Genomic DNA, 16,017 nt, shown 5'->3' on the forward strand with positions numbered 1-16,017 from the left:
TTTAATTATTTGTTTGGGGGGGTAGAATTTTACCACCTCACATCAATATACAACAGAAATTTGATGAAGACCACCACACTTACTAACCTTTTACTGACAGATGCTGTGCAAAGCTATGCGGCCATTGATTCCCTACTGCACCTCAATGGGGCAGAGGGCCCCATTGATTAAAATTTCAGGTGTGCTCAATCACAGTTTCAGTGAAAAACCTGTCAACAGGCAGATTCATAAAGTGATCAAATATTCCAGAAATACTGGTGAAAGTGCAAACACTGACTAGCAGCTAATTCCTCTCAGGAGGCAAACTCATTTGGACAGGTTATAAAATCCAATGATGTATCTCCTCAGATAAGCAACACCAGGAACCGCTGCACCTGCTCTCAGCTCCTCCCCCTCTCCTGCTCCTTCACAAAGCCTAAGCTAGAATTAGATTAAAAAAAAACCTCTTGGGAATTATTTAAAGAATTATACAAACAACAACACAGCTGGAAAAACAGTTATTGCCCCTAGCAATAGAACGTTAACTTTATTGTACTCATAAACTAAAACCTTTTGTGAAGGTAAACTAAAACTTTTTGTGTGAAGAGGTATAAGGTTAAATATCACCGCTATCATAGTATAGAGGAGGTGAGGTAAAGATATCCACCATCCCCCCATAACATCCATCCTCACACAGAAGTGATACAAGGTATCAGATAAGTATCAGATGAGTATCAGGAAGTGAAATGAGCACACTGATGTCACATTAGACACTCTTATCTGGGTTACACAGAGATTTTGGAATAACAATTCGGTGTATCCGTGGTTTTTCTCCTGTCAGAATCTCTCTATACATAATTACGCCGTCCTAGATATGTGACAGCATTTGCAAAGTCCATCATCACCATAGTAACAGAGTTAAAGAGGAACTCCAGTGAAAATAATGTAATAAAAAAAAAGTGCTTCACTTTTACAATAATTATGTATAAATGATTTAGTCAGTGTTTGCCCATTGTAAAATCTTTTAAATCCCTGATTTACATTCTGACATTTATTACATGGTGACATTTTTACTGTTGGCAGGTGATGTAGCTGCTGCATGTTTTTTTGGCAGTTGGAAACAGCTATAAACAGCTATTTCCCACAATGCCAAAGTACATACTTTTCTTGTTTCTTGTGGGAGGGGTTTCACCACAATATCAGCCATACAGCGCCCCCTGATGGTCTGTTTGTGAAAAGGAATAGATTTCTCATGTAAAAGGGGGTATTAGCTACTGATTGGGATAAAGTTCAATTCTTGGTCGGAGTTTCTCTTTGAGGTGCAAGGCCACCTGCCACATGAATCTGTGAATGCAAAGGGTTTCTTCAGGTATTGCAGGTTGGATTCCAGCCCGCTGTGGGCCTCTTTACAACACATGTGCAGCACTATGTGGATACTCATGTGTGAGACCAACCAAGCAGCTGAATCCCTATGCTTTATTGTGGAACTACAGATACCAATATATCACAACTGCCTCAAGCTTTACTGTGAGACCACAAGTACCAGTTTATCCTGAAATGAAATATAGGTTATATATTATTGCTAGAGACAAATGACTGCCTTGCATAAAATAGAACACTGAGTTTAGGGCCCGTTTCCACTAGCAGGATGCTTTCTGCATCTGGGTTTTCGCATCGCCAACAGCTGTGGGTGTCTTCTGGTTGTCTTCCGGAAGTCCGGAAGGTACAGTAGAAAGAAACACCTCATCGCTTGCAGTAGTACGGCAGATTGGGTTATTAGACAATCTGAGTGTACTGTAGTTACCCAGTGCTCAAACATACCGGTGACCATCACCACATAATAATAATAATCTGAACATTTGTATAGCGATTTTCTCCTTCGCTTCTCGGACTAAAAGCTCTCAAGAGCTGCAGCCACTGGAACGCGCTCAAGAGGCGTCCCTGCAGTGTTAGGGAGTCTTGCCTTGAACTCCTTACTGAATAGGTACTAATCCTAGCCAGGCTCCAACCCTGGTCTCCAATGTCAAAGGTGGTGCCTCTAACCAGTACAAGAAAGCACAAGTGCATAAGTATTCACAGCCTTTTCCATAAAGCTCAAAATTGAGCTCAGGTGCATCCTGTTTCCCCTGATCATCCTTGAGATGTTTCTGCAGCTTAATTGGAGTCCACCTGTGGAAAATTCAGTTGATTGGGCATGATTTGGAAAGGTACAAGCCTGTCTATATTAAGGTCCCGACTCCCACAGTTGACAGTTCATGTCAGAGCACAAAAAGTCAAAGGAATTGTCTGTAGACCTTTGAGACAGGATTGTCTCTAGGCACAAATTTGGGGAAGGCTACAGAAAAACGTCTGCTGCTTTAAAGGTCCAAATTAACTTAGTGGTCTCTATCATCCGCAAGTGGAAGAAGTTCAGAACCCCCAGGACGCCTTCTAGTGCTCGTCAGCCACCTAAACTGAGCAAATGGGGAGAAGGGCCTTAGTCAGGGAGGTAACCAAAAACCCCATGGTCACTCTGTCAGAGCTCCAGTGGTCTTCTGTGGAGAGAGGAGACCTTACAGAAGGACAACCATCTCTGCAGAAATCCACCTATCAGGCCTGTATGGTAGAGTGGCCAGAGAGAAGCCACTCCTTAGTAAAAGGCACATGGCAGCCTGCCTGGGGTTTGCCAAAAGGCACCTGAAGGACTCTCAGACCATGAGAAACAAAATTCTCTGGTCTGATGAGACAAAGATTGAACTCTTTGCTATGAATGCCAGGCTTCACGTTTGGAGGAAACCAGGCACTGCTCATCACCAGGCCAATACCATCTCTACAATGAAGCATAGTGGGGGCAGCATCATGCTGTGTGGATGTTTTTCAGCAGCAGGAACAGGGAGACTAGAAAGCATAAAGGGAAAGATGACTGCAGTAATGTACATGCTGGAAAACCCAATCCAGAGCACTCTTGAACTCAGACTGGGGCGACGGTTAATCTTTCAGCAGGACAATGACTATAAGCACACAGCCAAGATATCAAAGAAGTGGCTTCAGGACAACTCTGTGAGTGTCCAGACTTGAATCTGATTGAACATCTCTGGAGAGATCTTTAACCTCCCCTAGCGTTCAATTTCCCCATATTTCTGCGCAAAAAGTGATCCTATTAATTTTCATAACCTTTCTTTTCCTATAACTTGCCAAAATGTGTCAAGCAAGGGTCTAGTATACAGTGCAGGAGAGTATTAACGTGTATGCATGTCAATACCGTTTGCAGCGTGTTTTGTATTGACGTGCATAACCGTCAATACTGCCAGGGAGGTTAAATGACTGTGCACCGATGCTTCCCATCCAACCTGATGGAGCTTGAGAGGTGCTGCAAAGAGGAATGGGCAAACCTGGCAAAGGATAGGTGTGCCAATGGATGTATTTGCATATGTTAAACTGCCTCTAAAGGCTGGTACATAAGTGCAACTTCCCCGCCCAACTATCATCCAAACTTGGTCTGTTGGATGATAGTTGGGCATTTGAACGTGTGACAAAGGACTAGATGAGTGACTGATAACAGGGGGTTTGCCTGATCCTACAGGCATTTTAAGAATTTGTATTTAACAGTTTTCTGCTCATCCCTGTTTTAGATTTTTGTTTGAGCTGGTCACCTGAGTGTTAATTTCCTGAAGAACAGCGGTCGTCTTCCCAGGCCTCAGGCAGCCCTGCCCTCTCCTCCTTATTATAAACAACCCTGTTTCCTCTTTGTTTTGTGACCAAGGGCAACAAAAAGCTAGACGGCTTCTAATTAATGTTAATTGGTTGTCAAGGGGAAAGATAACACAGTTTTGTTTTGCAAATTTTTCCAGTTTGAAGTCAGACACCTGCCAAAAAATGTATGGGAAATACAAAAGTCAACCAGGTTATCCAATCAGTAAACAAAAACTCCAATGCTTTTGGTAAAAAAAAGTCTGTAATTTAACTCTTCATAAAGAGGTATACTCCAGAAGTAAGAAAAAAACAACAATATATGTTCCAATATATTTTGACAATTCAGTAGTCTGTTTTGGGCTTCTACCAACGCTTTATCAAATACAAAAAAAAATGCAAAAGTGGAACCATCAATAATAACCAGGGCTGTGGAGTCGGAGTTGCAGTCGAGGAGTCGGAGCAATTTTGGGCACCCGGAGTCGGAGTCGTGGTTTCAGAAACTGAGGAGTCGGAGTCGGGAGTGGGAGTCACATGATTTTTGTACAAAATCCACAGCCCTGTTCAGTATTAGACTAAGGAGTCGGAGTCGAGGAGTCGGAGTCTGAGCAATTTTTGGTACCCGGAGTCAGAGTTGGAGTCGGAGTCGTGGATTCAGAATCAGAGGAGTCGGAGTCGGAAGATTTTTGTACCGACTCTACAGCCCTGATAATAACTGTTCCCAGATGGGTAAAGCCATTCAAGGCAAAAGAAAGGCGAGAGAATCCCAGAAAAAACACAGACTCTGCACAAGAAGCCACAAGTGTGTACACAAACAGAATGCTTTTCACATGCAAAGATCGGGACCCAGCCAACAGATTGGGGCCGAGCGATGCACAGATGTCTCAATTAGCTATAGACAAACAGGGCCGAGCCGAGGCAGAGGCTGGATAGGCTCCATGCCTCTTGGCGCATGGCTGCCAGGGCAGAGGTAGAGTGCCTGACTTTCTCCTTTCTTCTTCTCAACCACACTGTGCCCTGGTGTTTGTGCCCTGCCCTCTGCCGCCGCTGTAAGTATAGAGCACATCAGGCAAAGATTACAGCCCCCTACTTCCGGAAGTAGAGCGAGCGGTGACATTACAGAGGAGACAAGCAACTGGAGCTCTAGCGCTTGGATCCCCCGAGGAGCAAAGTAGGGCCCTGTAAACACTGCTGCAATTGCGCTGCATTTTAAAAACGTATGCAAATTTTTTTATAGCAAAACCTTCATGAAAATAGAAAAATCGCATTGCACTAGTGTTTAAAGGTCTTCACGATTTTCATGATATTTCAAAAGACCTTGCGATTAAAAACCGCATACGATTTTAAAAGCACAGCAGTGTGTACAGGCTCTAGGTGGAGGCTGTAATCTTCGTTGCTGCGCTTTATACTTACAACAGCGACAGGAGGCGGGTCACAAACACCGGGCACAGTGTGGTTGCGACGGGGAAAGGAGAAGGTCAGGGGGGGGGGGCTTTGAAGTTTAATAAGTGCTGGAAACTTTGCCCACTATGCACTATACTTGCAGCGGTATACACTCAGGGGCACAGTGTGGCTGAGAACAGTGAGGGATAAAGTTGGGCCCCCTCGGGGGTGCTGTTGTAAACTTTGCCTGTTGCACTCCTTCAGAGTATACCAGGTCGAGATGCACCAGAATCAGGTGCTTGACATACTAATTATACTGGGGTGATGGTAAATTGTTTTTCCTTCCTTTATGCATAGTAAATACTGTATATATGCAACTGTCAGCAAACAGAGTTGGTTCTCATCCAGCATGGAATCTTTAAAGTGGGTTAGGGTGGTGGTGGTGCGTCTAGAGAACCTTGTCCCGGGCCTGTAGGCGAGTCATGCATCTGTTGCTATGGAAATGCAGGGCGATGTACAGATGTCTCACTTAGCTATAGGTGAGTGATGCATCTGTTGCTATGGGGAAGCGGGATGATGCGCAGTGCATGATGGCGGGGTAAGGAGTGTGCCTAAAAATCCAGCACACTGGATCATTAAGCGACCTTGGCAGACCTCAAGGGACACCCGTACACATTCTAGATTCTCATCCTGGACATCCCTGACCGGTTTCTTTGGCTTAGAACAGTCTGCGGTATGTATGAGTCTGCAAGAAGGCAACTGCACATGCCCAGGGGAAAAGGTCCTAACAATTAGCTCCGTCCCCTTGTTCCAGCACTGTCCCCTGTTGAATTTACACTCCTTCGTTATTCCTCAGCAGGCTTCAGAAGTACTTGCATCCCTGGGTGCTTTAGAAGACGGGTGAATCTGTACCGCGCATGCGTGAGCCTGCACGTGGAGTGCTGAAGAGGTGTTGCACCTGCAAGCTGGATAACTTCAACGCAATACAGCAGTGGAACAACAGGACGGAGCGAAGACCAGGAAGGCTCTATGGTATTCCGAGCCTTCCCTCTACATAGTTAAAGGACGATTCCGATGCGAAATAGCTAATCTATTTTTACGCACCTGGGCCTTCTTCCAGCCGTCTCAGTCCCTCGCTGCAGCCCCGGTCCTTCTCCATGTCCCCGCTGGAGGCCCGCAATGATCGTGACCTGCTGGTGCAACTACTGCGCAGATGCAGTAAGCGACATATGACGTGGCCGCAACGGCACGAGTGCCCGCACAGACACAGAAGAGCCAACCCCGTGGGTGGGTAGCGATCATTATGGCCGGCCAGCGGACACCGAGGACCCGGGGCTGCAGCGAGGGACTGAGATGGCAGTAAGGGGCTGGAAGAAGCCCCAGGTGAGTAAAAAATAGATTACATCTTTCACCTCGGAAGTTCTTTAAAGGGATACTGTAGGGGGGGTCGGGGGAAAATGAGCTGAACTTACCCGGGGCTTCTAATGGTCCCCCGCAGACATCCTGTGTTGGCGCAGCCACTCACCGATGCTCCGGCCCCGCCTCCAGTTCACTTCTGGAATTTCTGACTTTAAAGTCAGAAAACCACTGCGCCTGCACGCCCGTGTCCTCGCTCCCGCTGATGTCACCAGGAGTGTACTGCGCAGACACAGACCATACTGGGCCTGCGCTGTGCGCTCTTGATGACATCAGCGGGATCGAGGACACGGCAACGCAGGCGCAGTGGTTTTCAGACTTTAAAGTCTGAAATTCCAGAAGTGAACCGGAGGCGGGGCCGGAGCATCGGTGAGTGGCTGCGCCAACACAGGATGTCTGCGGGGGACCGTTAGAAGCCCCGGGTAAGTTCAACACATTTTCCCCTGACCCCCCTACAGTATCCCTTTAAGTACCTAACCTTTTTTCTAACCTGCTTCAGATTCACTTTAATTCGAAAATGACCAAAATTTACCTAAACTTGCACACTTGTAATTCTCCTGTCTTTTTGCTGATGCCCCGTGTTTTGGTGTGTGTATAGTAAAATATCATCAGTGAAGAGTAAGAAAATGTGTTTATTTCAACCATCTAGTCATGAGAAGGGTTGATCCTATTTATTTAAATAATTTTTGCATGTGATATGTGATCAAATGCTTGAAATATTAAAAAGGTGACTTTATGAAGCACAGCCCTATGGAAGCCAGGGTACCATGAAGGCACTTTGAGTTTTACTTACCTTATTGGCACAATCCAGACAATAAGCATTTTAAAGAAGACTTTTCTTTGTCCATTCATTTTTGGTCTTTGAAAATAGGGACAAATACCTCTTACTGTGATGTTAGCAATTCTGATAATTCTGGGGACTTTTAAGACCCCTGTAGCAGTTCACTAGCCCACTTACCTTCCTCAGGAGACAGGGCTGTCCAGTTCAGATTTCTGTGCTGGAAGGGATGAGCACTGAAAGGTGAAAATCGCTCTTGTCCGTTAAGGTAAAAACCGCTTTGGGGTGAAGTAGTTAAACAATACCAGTTGCCTGGCCACCCTGCTGATCTCTTTTGCTGTAATAGTGTCTGAATCACACACCTGAAACAAGCATGTGGCTAATCCAGTCCGAGCACCTGATCTGCATGCTTGTTCAGGGTCTATGGCTAAAAGTATTAAAGTAATTCCGAGCCGAAGCTCAGGTTCAAAATAAGACATTACCCTGAAGAGAGGGAAATCTCGGGATCCGGTCCGAAGCCCCCCGTTGCTGAGCCAAGCCCGCCTCCACATCAGGGCCGCACAGCTCCTTTTGCTGCATCGTGGCCATGCAGTAGCCACGCGAGTCCTTCTGTGCATGCGCAGTAGCACATAGTCTCTGGCTCACTGCGCATGCTCACGCGGCTACTGCATGGCTGGCCCCGATATGATTAGCAACAATGCCTTGTCACTAATTTTTGGGGGGAGAGGGGAGGGCACACTCAGCGACAAGGGACATCAAAGCAGTGAGGGAAGCCTCAATACGATCCTAAGGCTTCCCTCTCTTAAGGTAAGTATCTCATTTTGTACCCAAGCTTTGGCTCGGGTACACTTCAAAGGCAGAGGAAAAGCAGGGCAGTCAGGCAATATGCATGGTTCAAAAGGAAATAAATATGGCAGCGTCTATATTCCCCTCGCTTTAGGTTCCCTTTAAGGGGAAATGAATCAAATCATTGCAAAGGGCTAATCTGATTCAGAAAACTACAACTACTTACTTGACAGATGACGAATTAATCCAGGGCTGTGGAGTCGGTACACAAATCATCTGACTCCAGCTCCGACTCCTCAGTTTATGAAACCACGACTCTGACTCCGACTCCAGGTAGCCAAAATGGCTCCGATTCCTCGACTCCGACTCCTTAGTCTAATACTTACCAGGCATGTGGATTTGGTACAAAAATTACCTGACTCCCGACTCCTCAGTGTATGAAACCACCGACTCCAGCTAGCCAAAATTGCTCCGACTCCTCGACTCCAACTCCGACTCCACAGCCCTGAATTAATCAAGCTGTTAGGTCATCAACAATAAGACTTTGTATACATGCTGGATGTTTTGAGTCAAGTTGGCCAATCGGGCCAAATCTGCCAAGTATCTAGGGCGCCCCGTGCACTGGTGAGATATCTGTAATGCCAGATCATCTTGTCAGAGTGCAGGCTGAGGACATTGTTATCATCCTTACGCCTCCCATTCCGTCTTATGTCACATCACCCTCCTTACTCCCCTTTCCATAGAGCAATAGGATGCATCACTAGCCTTTTGGCTAGCAAAGCTTCTGTTTTGCACTTGGGCCCAAATTGAAACCCGAGGGACAACCATTGCACATTTGTAAGAATCTAAAGTGTGGTACACACATCCAATTTTCAATTAGTCAATCACTGGCCAATATTATCACCTCTATGTAGTATGAGAGCTTACCCACACAATATGTTCTAAACATTTATTGACCCTCATGCTACTTGGATTGGTTAAATTGGCCAATCAAAATTTTACGTGTGTATGCACCCTTAACCCTAAGTACACACATGTGATAATTGTTGCCTGGCAGAAACCAGGAAACGATTCCTTAGGCATCATTTTGGAGACTGATGCTGTACAAAGGCATTGCTAGCCTTCAGGTTAGTGATGCGTCCTGTTGCTATGAAGGGACGACGAGTGATGCATAGCAGAAAGGCTTCCCACGGGCTCAGGAGAACGCTTGGGCGTCATTAACCTCCCTGGCGTTCAATTTCCCCAGGATTTCTGTGCAAAAAGTGATAAAATTAATTTGTCTAACTTTTTTTTCCTGTAACTTGCCAAAATGTGTCAAGCAAGGGTTTAGTATACTGTGCAGGAGAGTATTGATGTGTATGTACGTTTATACTGCTCACAGCATGTTTTGTATGGACGGATAATCTGTCAATACCACTAGGGAGGTTTTTAAAGGAATTATCAGGCAAAAAAAAAAAAAAAAAAGTTTCACTTACTTGGGGCTTCTACCAGCCCCATGCAGCCATCCTGTGCCCTCGTAGTCACTCGCTGCTGCTCCAGTCCCCCACCGCCAGCTAGTTTTGTGTTTTTGCCAACCTCGGGGTCGGTGGGCTGCATTGCGTACATTTTTACGCATTCCCGCTGGTGCAGTAACATTAACACATACATTTTTATGCGTCGGTAGTTCAATGCGTAAAAAAACACTAACGCGTAAAAAAGTATGTGTTAATGATCCTGCACCAGCGGGAATGCTTAAAAATGTACGCAATGCGGCCTGCCGACCCCGAGGTCGGCAAAAAGAAAACTAGCTGGTGGCGGGGGACTGGAGCAGCAGTGAGTGACTACGAGGGCACAGGATGGCTGCATGGGGCTGGTAGAAGCCCCAGGTAAGTGAAACTTTTTTTTTTTTTTTGCCTGATAACTCCTTTAAGGAGACAACATGTCGGATCCTTAAAGTGAACCTAAACTGAACGAAAATAAAAGTGTAATTTATCCAGGGCTTCTACTGTCCCCCTGCAGCCATCATCTAACGATCCCCTGGTCCCGCGCAGCTTTGTTTTCAGTGACTCAGCCAATTTGCCCACTGCACCTACCTGGCTGGCGCGTCCTCTATCACGCTCCCATCACTAGGAGCATCCTGCGGATGCCCAGTGCGAGATTATCACGTACTGGGCATGCGCAGGATGCTTCCGGCGGCGGAAGTGTGATGGAGTACGAGTTAAGCCATGACTGCGCAGGCGCAGTGGCCATCCACTTGGCTGAGTTGCCGAAAATGAAACGGAGTTGCTGCAGGGGATCAGAGGATCGTTCTGTGACAGTGCGGGCACAGGGCGGCTGCAGGGGGCCGTAGAAGCCCCAGGAAAGTTAAACTATTTTTTTTACGTTCAGTTTAGGTTCCCTTTAAAGAACAACTGTAATGAGAGGGATATAGAGGCTGTCATATTTATCTCCTTTTAAGCAATACCAGTTGCCTGGCAGCCCTGCTGATCTTTTTGGCTGCAATGGTGTCTGAATCCCACCAGAAACAAGCATGCAGTTAATCTTGTCAGATCTGACAATAATGTCAGAAACCCCTGATCTGCTGCATGCTTTTTCAGGGTCTATGGCTTAAAGTATTAGAGGCAGAGGATCAGCACAACAGCCAGGCAACTAGTATTGCTTAACAGGAAATAAATATGGCAGCCTTCAAATACCTCTTGCTTCAGCAACGTAGGTTGTCTGTTGTACACACACTAGGGCCTAGGCGAATGAACGATCGTCAGCTGAAGCAGTCATTATCAGCAGTTTCAGCAGGTGTGTGTACGTACCTTATGCCTTCCAAATCAGATTATCTTTTTGCAAAGATATGGTTCAGTGCACAATAATTCCAGAGCATAAAAATTAGTAGAGCAGCTCAATTTCTATTTACATCTCTAATGTTATATACAGTATACATTTTTTTGTCCCAAAGTTAATTTTATCTACAGAGCTACACCTATTTTCAGCTACACTCTCCATAACATAAAAGAAAAAAAATGTATTAAAAATTAAATCGGATGATTGGGATTCCTCTTAATGGCCATGGCAGACGTGAAGTCCTGGGAACTCAGACACATATCAGTAATTCTTGCCATGGTAAATAACCCTTTAACATCAATATGAAAACCGATTGGTTTATCCAGTGACTTTATATAGCATTGTGCTAAACAACAAATAAAGCAGCAGATGACACAATCCTTTTGCCATACACTACAATGTAGTTAAAAAAACAAACAAACTGCATGTTCTGTATGTGGGGGATGTAGAGGAAGCGTACATTCCATCAAAGGTCTGGAATACCAAGCTCAACAGCTTGTAGCTGTAGCCATCAAAAACTCAGTGCAGTAACATAGGTCAGCACACAATCTGATCATTCCATGTCACATATTCTCATGTCAGACATTGATGATGCAAGGATTTCTTGACACAAATATTCTATTATTCTAGGTAGTTATGTTACAACTGCAAATTTATGGGTTATAAGCATACTGTTTATTACATGAATATAAAATGAATGGGAAAAAAGCAGCATCACTTCTGGGAGTGTTTAAGACAACTTCCTAGAATGCATCTGCAAAAGTGTAAACATTCAAATATATGCTGTTTATACTGAAAAGAAGCTACCCATTCTGTAAGCACTACTCCATGTTCTATACACTGTAGGTGATACTATTGGCAGTGTGAGATCAGCAGCTGCATTCAGGATCCAGTCGTGACAGACGATGGCTGGCTGCTGGGATCAGACAAATGATGTGCAACTGGAATCTAGCTAAGATCAGGACTAATGCAAGCTATGGCAGGCCAGTGATGGGCATGAAGGGGATGTGGATACTCACACACTGCTGCAAGGATCAGCCTGGACTATTCCCTCTCAGAGAGGCTTCCCTTCTGACTGAAGGCAGAACAGACACAGATGCGGGATCATCCTTTGGATCAGGCTGTCACAGGCCTAGAATTTATCCGGCTGCTTTCCTCTTCTGCAGCTGCTCTAGTGTAGATCCAGGCAGAAGCCGCAGAGTCCCTTCCTCCTCCCTGGCTGTGTGTAAACTTCCGGGGCTTCCAGCCCTCCCATTGGCTGCCTGCCACATAAGTCTTGCTCGGCTGCAACTGACTTCACTGTGCCTGTAGCATCCTGTCATGCAGTGCAGAGATCAGACAGGTGATCTGTTGCTGCTGCCGCTTGCTATCAGGTTCACGGAGAGATGCTCTCATCTAGTAAAATGTATGCAAAGCATCTAAGATCGCAGTCAGATAGGCTTTACGTAGTGAACTGTGTCTATAGACAAATACCACTATATATAAGTTCCATAGGATGTCGTTTATAGAAATAACTCGTCCTTTCAAATTCATTAAGTAGTTTAATAAATGCATTATAGCCAAAGCTGAAAGGCTAATCTCACCACAGGCGGTGTAGTGAAAGATTTTGCAACAGTTGCAAAGTTTTATATCTTTCAGTATAAATAAATGCATCCTTGTCAGAATATGCAACCATGGTTGCAAAATCTTATAGGTATTAAAACAGTTACAGATTTTGCAACCCTTCTGCCTGGGCACCTTCAGGGCATGGTTGCAAATTCTGATGAGGTGGACTGGCACCAAGAACCTTCCCGGATTGTGCAACCCTGCTGACTGTGCACCTTCTGGGCATGGTTGCAAATTCTGATGAGATGGACTGGCACCAAGAACCTTCCCGGATTGTGCAACCCTGCTGACTGGGCACCTTCTGGGCATGGTTGCAAATTCTGATGAGGTGGACTGGCACCAAAAACCTTCCCAGATTGTGCAACCCTGCTGCCTGGGCACCTTCTGGGCATGGTTGCAAATTCTGATGAGGTGGACTGGCACCAAGAACCTTCCCGGATTGTGTAACCCTGCTCTTTAGGCACCTTCTGGGCATGATTGCAAATTCTGATGAGGTGGACTGGCACCAAGAACCTTCCCAGATTGTGCAACTCTGCTGACTGGGCACCTTCTAGGCAAGGTTGCAAATTCTGATGAGGTGGACTGGCACCAAGAACCTTCCCGGATTGTGCAACCCTGCTTACAGGCCACCTTCTGGGCATGGTTGCAAATTCTGATGAGGTTGACTGGCACCAAGAACCGTCCTGGATTGTGCAACCCTGCTGACTGGGCACCTTCTGGGCAAGGTTGCAAATTCTGATTAGAGTTGGGCGAACTGTTAGCGCAACTGCAGCCGAACTGTTCGGCTGCCCAACCTGTCATGTGGCTGTGGCTCTTACTACTTCTGGGTCGCAATGACCCGGAGTAGTATGTCTGCGCTGGCCCGGCGGAGCGCGTCCTAGATCGCGCTCCCGTTGCCGGGCACTCTCTGCGCATGTGTGTGACGTCACTCATGACGTCACACACATGCGCAGAGAGTGCCCGGCAACGGGAGCGCGATCTAGGACGCGCTCCGCCGGGCCAGCGCAGACGTACTACTCCGGTTCATTGCGACCCGGAAGTAGTAAGAGCCACAGCCACATGACATGTTGGGCAGCCGAACAGTTCGGCTGCAGTTGCGCTAACAGTTCGCCCAACTCTAATTCTGATGAGGTGGACTGGCACCAAGAACTTTCCCGGAATTGGGAAACCCTGCTGACTGGGCAACTTGGCAAAATTTGGTAATAGCTCATGAAGAACTCGCATAGATCTTTTGATTCTGCATTATGGTCCATGGCTTCAATACCCCAAAGGGAAATATGGTAATAAGAACATTGCCATGCATTACGCAGAGACAGAGTGCTTGGCAAAATTTGCATGTATTATTTCAAACCATCAGAATACGTAAAAAGTATAGCTTTTAAATAAAAAAAGGAGTAGATGCTTGTAATTTTCAATTTTAATATTGAAAAATTTAGAAAAAATATTGAAAATATTGAACAGCATAGAAAATATTATCAATACAAATAGTTTATAACACTCTAGTTAAAGTGCTTTAAATAATAACCTCTCAATGTACACATTATACAACAAAACTTTTTATGTTACAGGTAGTTCATACTCAGATATTCCAAAACAAGAAAATTAAAATCAAAAAATAAAAATAAATGCGAAAGTTCTTTGCAGTTCAAGTACCAGTAGTTAAGTTAGTTGTCGTGGTCATGTCTATTGCAATAAAGTTACAATGATACTGTATTAATACTGATTTACACACAGGTCCCCAGTGTCATTGCTTGATTTATGCTCAGATTTTTACTTTTCTGCAATTACAGTAGCAAAACACTAGCACATGACAGTATATCTGCTTACATCACTCTAACAAGCCTTAGTCACTACAAGCTGGGGCACACCTTACCATTTGACTGTGCAGGTAAACAAAAACAAACAAATAAACAAAAAAAGGATTGTATAGTATAAGCCTAGGGTAGGAAATAAAGCACCTACTGAGGGTCTCTTACCCCTAATATTGGATTCTGCTCCCAGCATTTCTGCAGTGTCCTGCACCCACCAGCCATTCACCACCCCCAGTATGTGACAATGGGGTTGATTCATTAACCAGTCTAAAAAATATTAAGCCGCCGTGATAGATGCTACGCTCGCTCCTTGCAGCATAGCGTGCCTTGTGTTATGTGCGTTGCTTCCTTAGCAACGCACACTCCTAGTAGCGGCCGCCTCGGCGAAGTATCCTGACCATGATACTTCCCTAGCAGGGCCGCTTCTACGCAAATGAACAAAGTAGCATCCATGCTAGTGAAGTATCGTTGTCGCTATACTTCACAACAGCGGCCGCTATTACAAGGAGCTTATGTTGCTAAGGAAGTAACGCTAATAACACAAGGGACGCTACGCTGCAAGGAGCGAGCGTAGCATCTATCACGGTGGCTTATTGTTTAACCACATAACGCCCGCCCACAGCCGATGGGCGGACGCAATGACTGGGCCTAAACGACCGCTGTCAGCCGATCGGCTTACCTCAGCCCTAATCACCTCGCCAGTGCATTGCTTGCATCTATTCTCCCCTCTAACCACACCCTGATCACCTATCAATCACCCCGTCACCCCCTGTCACCACCTGTCACTGCTACCCATCAGATCAGACCCTAAACTGCCCCCTGTGGGCACCCAACCATCCGCCCACACCCTCAGATTGCCCTCAGACCACTCCTTATCAGTGCAATATTGTCACGATCGCTTCTGCAGCGTTTACTGCTGGCTGCAGTGGTATTGCAACCCAAGCAGTTCTGATGTCATTACATGCATTTGCTTGCATAGTTTGGTTTGCACTTAAACTAGTTGCTGATTCCATCTGCAGTCGCTCTGAAGTTAATGACAGTTTAATATGCTTTTGTGAAAACAAACATTGTCTACTGCAATGGAGTGGCAATCCCTTTCCTGCAGGCTGCATATCATTGTCTGCCTTTTGCTGCTGTCAGCCTGTGATTAATTACCATTCACTTGTGTGGGAATCTGCATGTCTGCTCCCATTGGATGACCTCAGTATAAAGAACTGCTTCCTGCAATGCTCCATGGGCTACCATAGTCTCAGATTCTGTCTGTTACTCTGTGCGGCTCCCACCTCGTTCCTTGTCCGTGTGGACTGCGCTGACTCCTGCGAAGGGGTCAGCAAGTCCTCCTAGTTCTGCTCTTGTTTCTAGAAGTTGTTACTTTGCTTGTCTTGTGTCATATATTGGTTCATCGCCAATATATACGCATACTTGCACGTTTTGTTATTTTCCTTGTATTCGTGTTACGTTGATACATCAGTGTCGCTGATGTATACGTACACAAACTGTTTATATCCTGTGTTCAGTTAGTCAGCTTCCAGCACGTTTTGGTAGTTTGCGCGTATCGTGATCACCCGTGCTGAGTTAGTTATCCTGCTCCTGGTTCTGTTTGTGGATTGCGTTCATCTCTGCGAAGAGATAGCGAATCCTTCTGAGTCCTGTTCCCTGTATTGCTCCAGTCCTAGTCAGTGTTCCTGCTTATGTCATATATCGATTCATTGCCGATATATACATATGTTAGTCAGACGTTACAAATAGTTTCATTGATAGCTGTAATTGTAATAT

The 16,017-nt window shown here is 45.6% G+C and overlaps 1 protein-coding gene across 2 annotated transcripts in view; it reads right to left on the reverse strand.

Annotated features, from left to right (window-relative positions):
- ZMAT3 (zinc finger matrin-type 3) overlaps window positions 1-12,054 on the reverse strand; it is a 66,635-nt gene extending 54,581 nt beyond the window's left edge. For both annotated transcript variants that reach the window (XM_068281055.1, XM_068281056.1), the window contains exon 1: window positions 11,845-12,054. The gene's annotated coding sequence lies outside the window, so the exon portion shown is untranslated. The remainder of the gene's footprint in view (window positions 1-11,844) is intronic.
- Window positions 12,055-16,017: the final 3,963 nt, after the last annotated feature.

Source organism: Hyperolius riggenbachi, chromosome 4 (assembly GCF_040937935.1).
Source record: "Hyperolius riggenbachi isolate aHypRig1 chromosome 4, aHypRig1.pri, whole genome shotgun sequence".
Classification (NCBI taxonomy): domain Eukaryota; kingdom Metazoa; phylum Chordata; class Amphibia; order Anura; family Hyperoliidae; genus Hyperolius; species Hyperolius riggenbachi.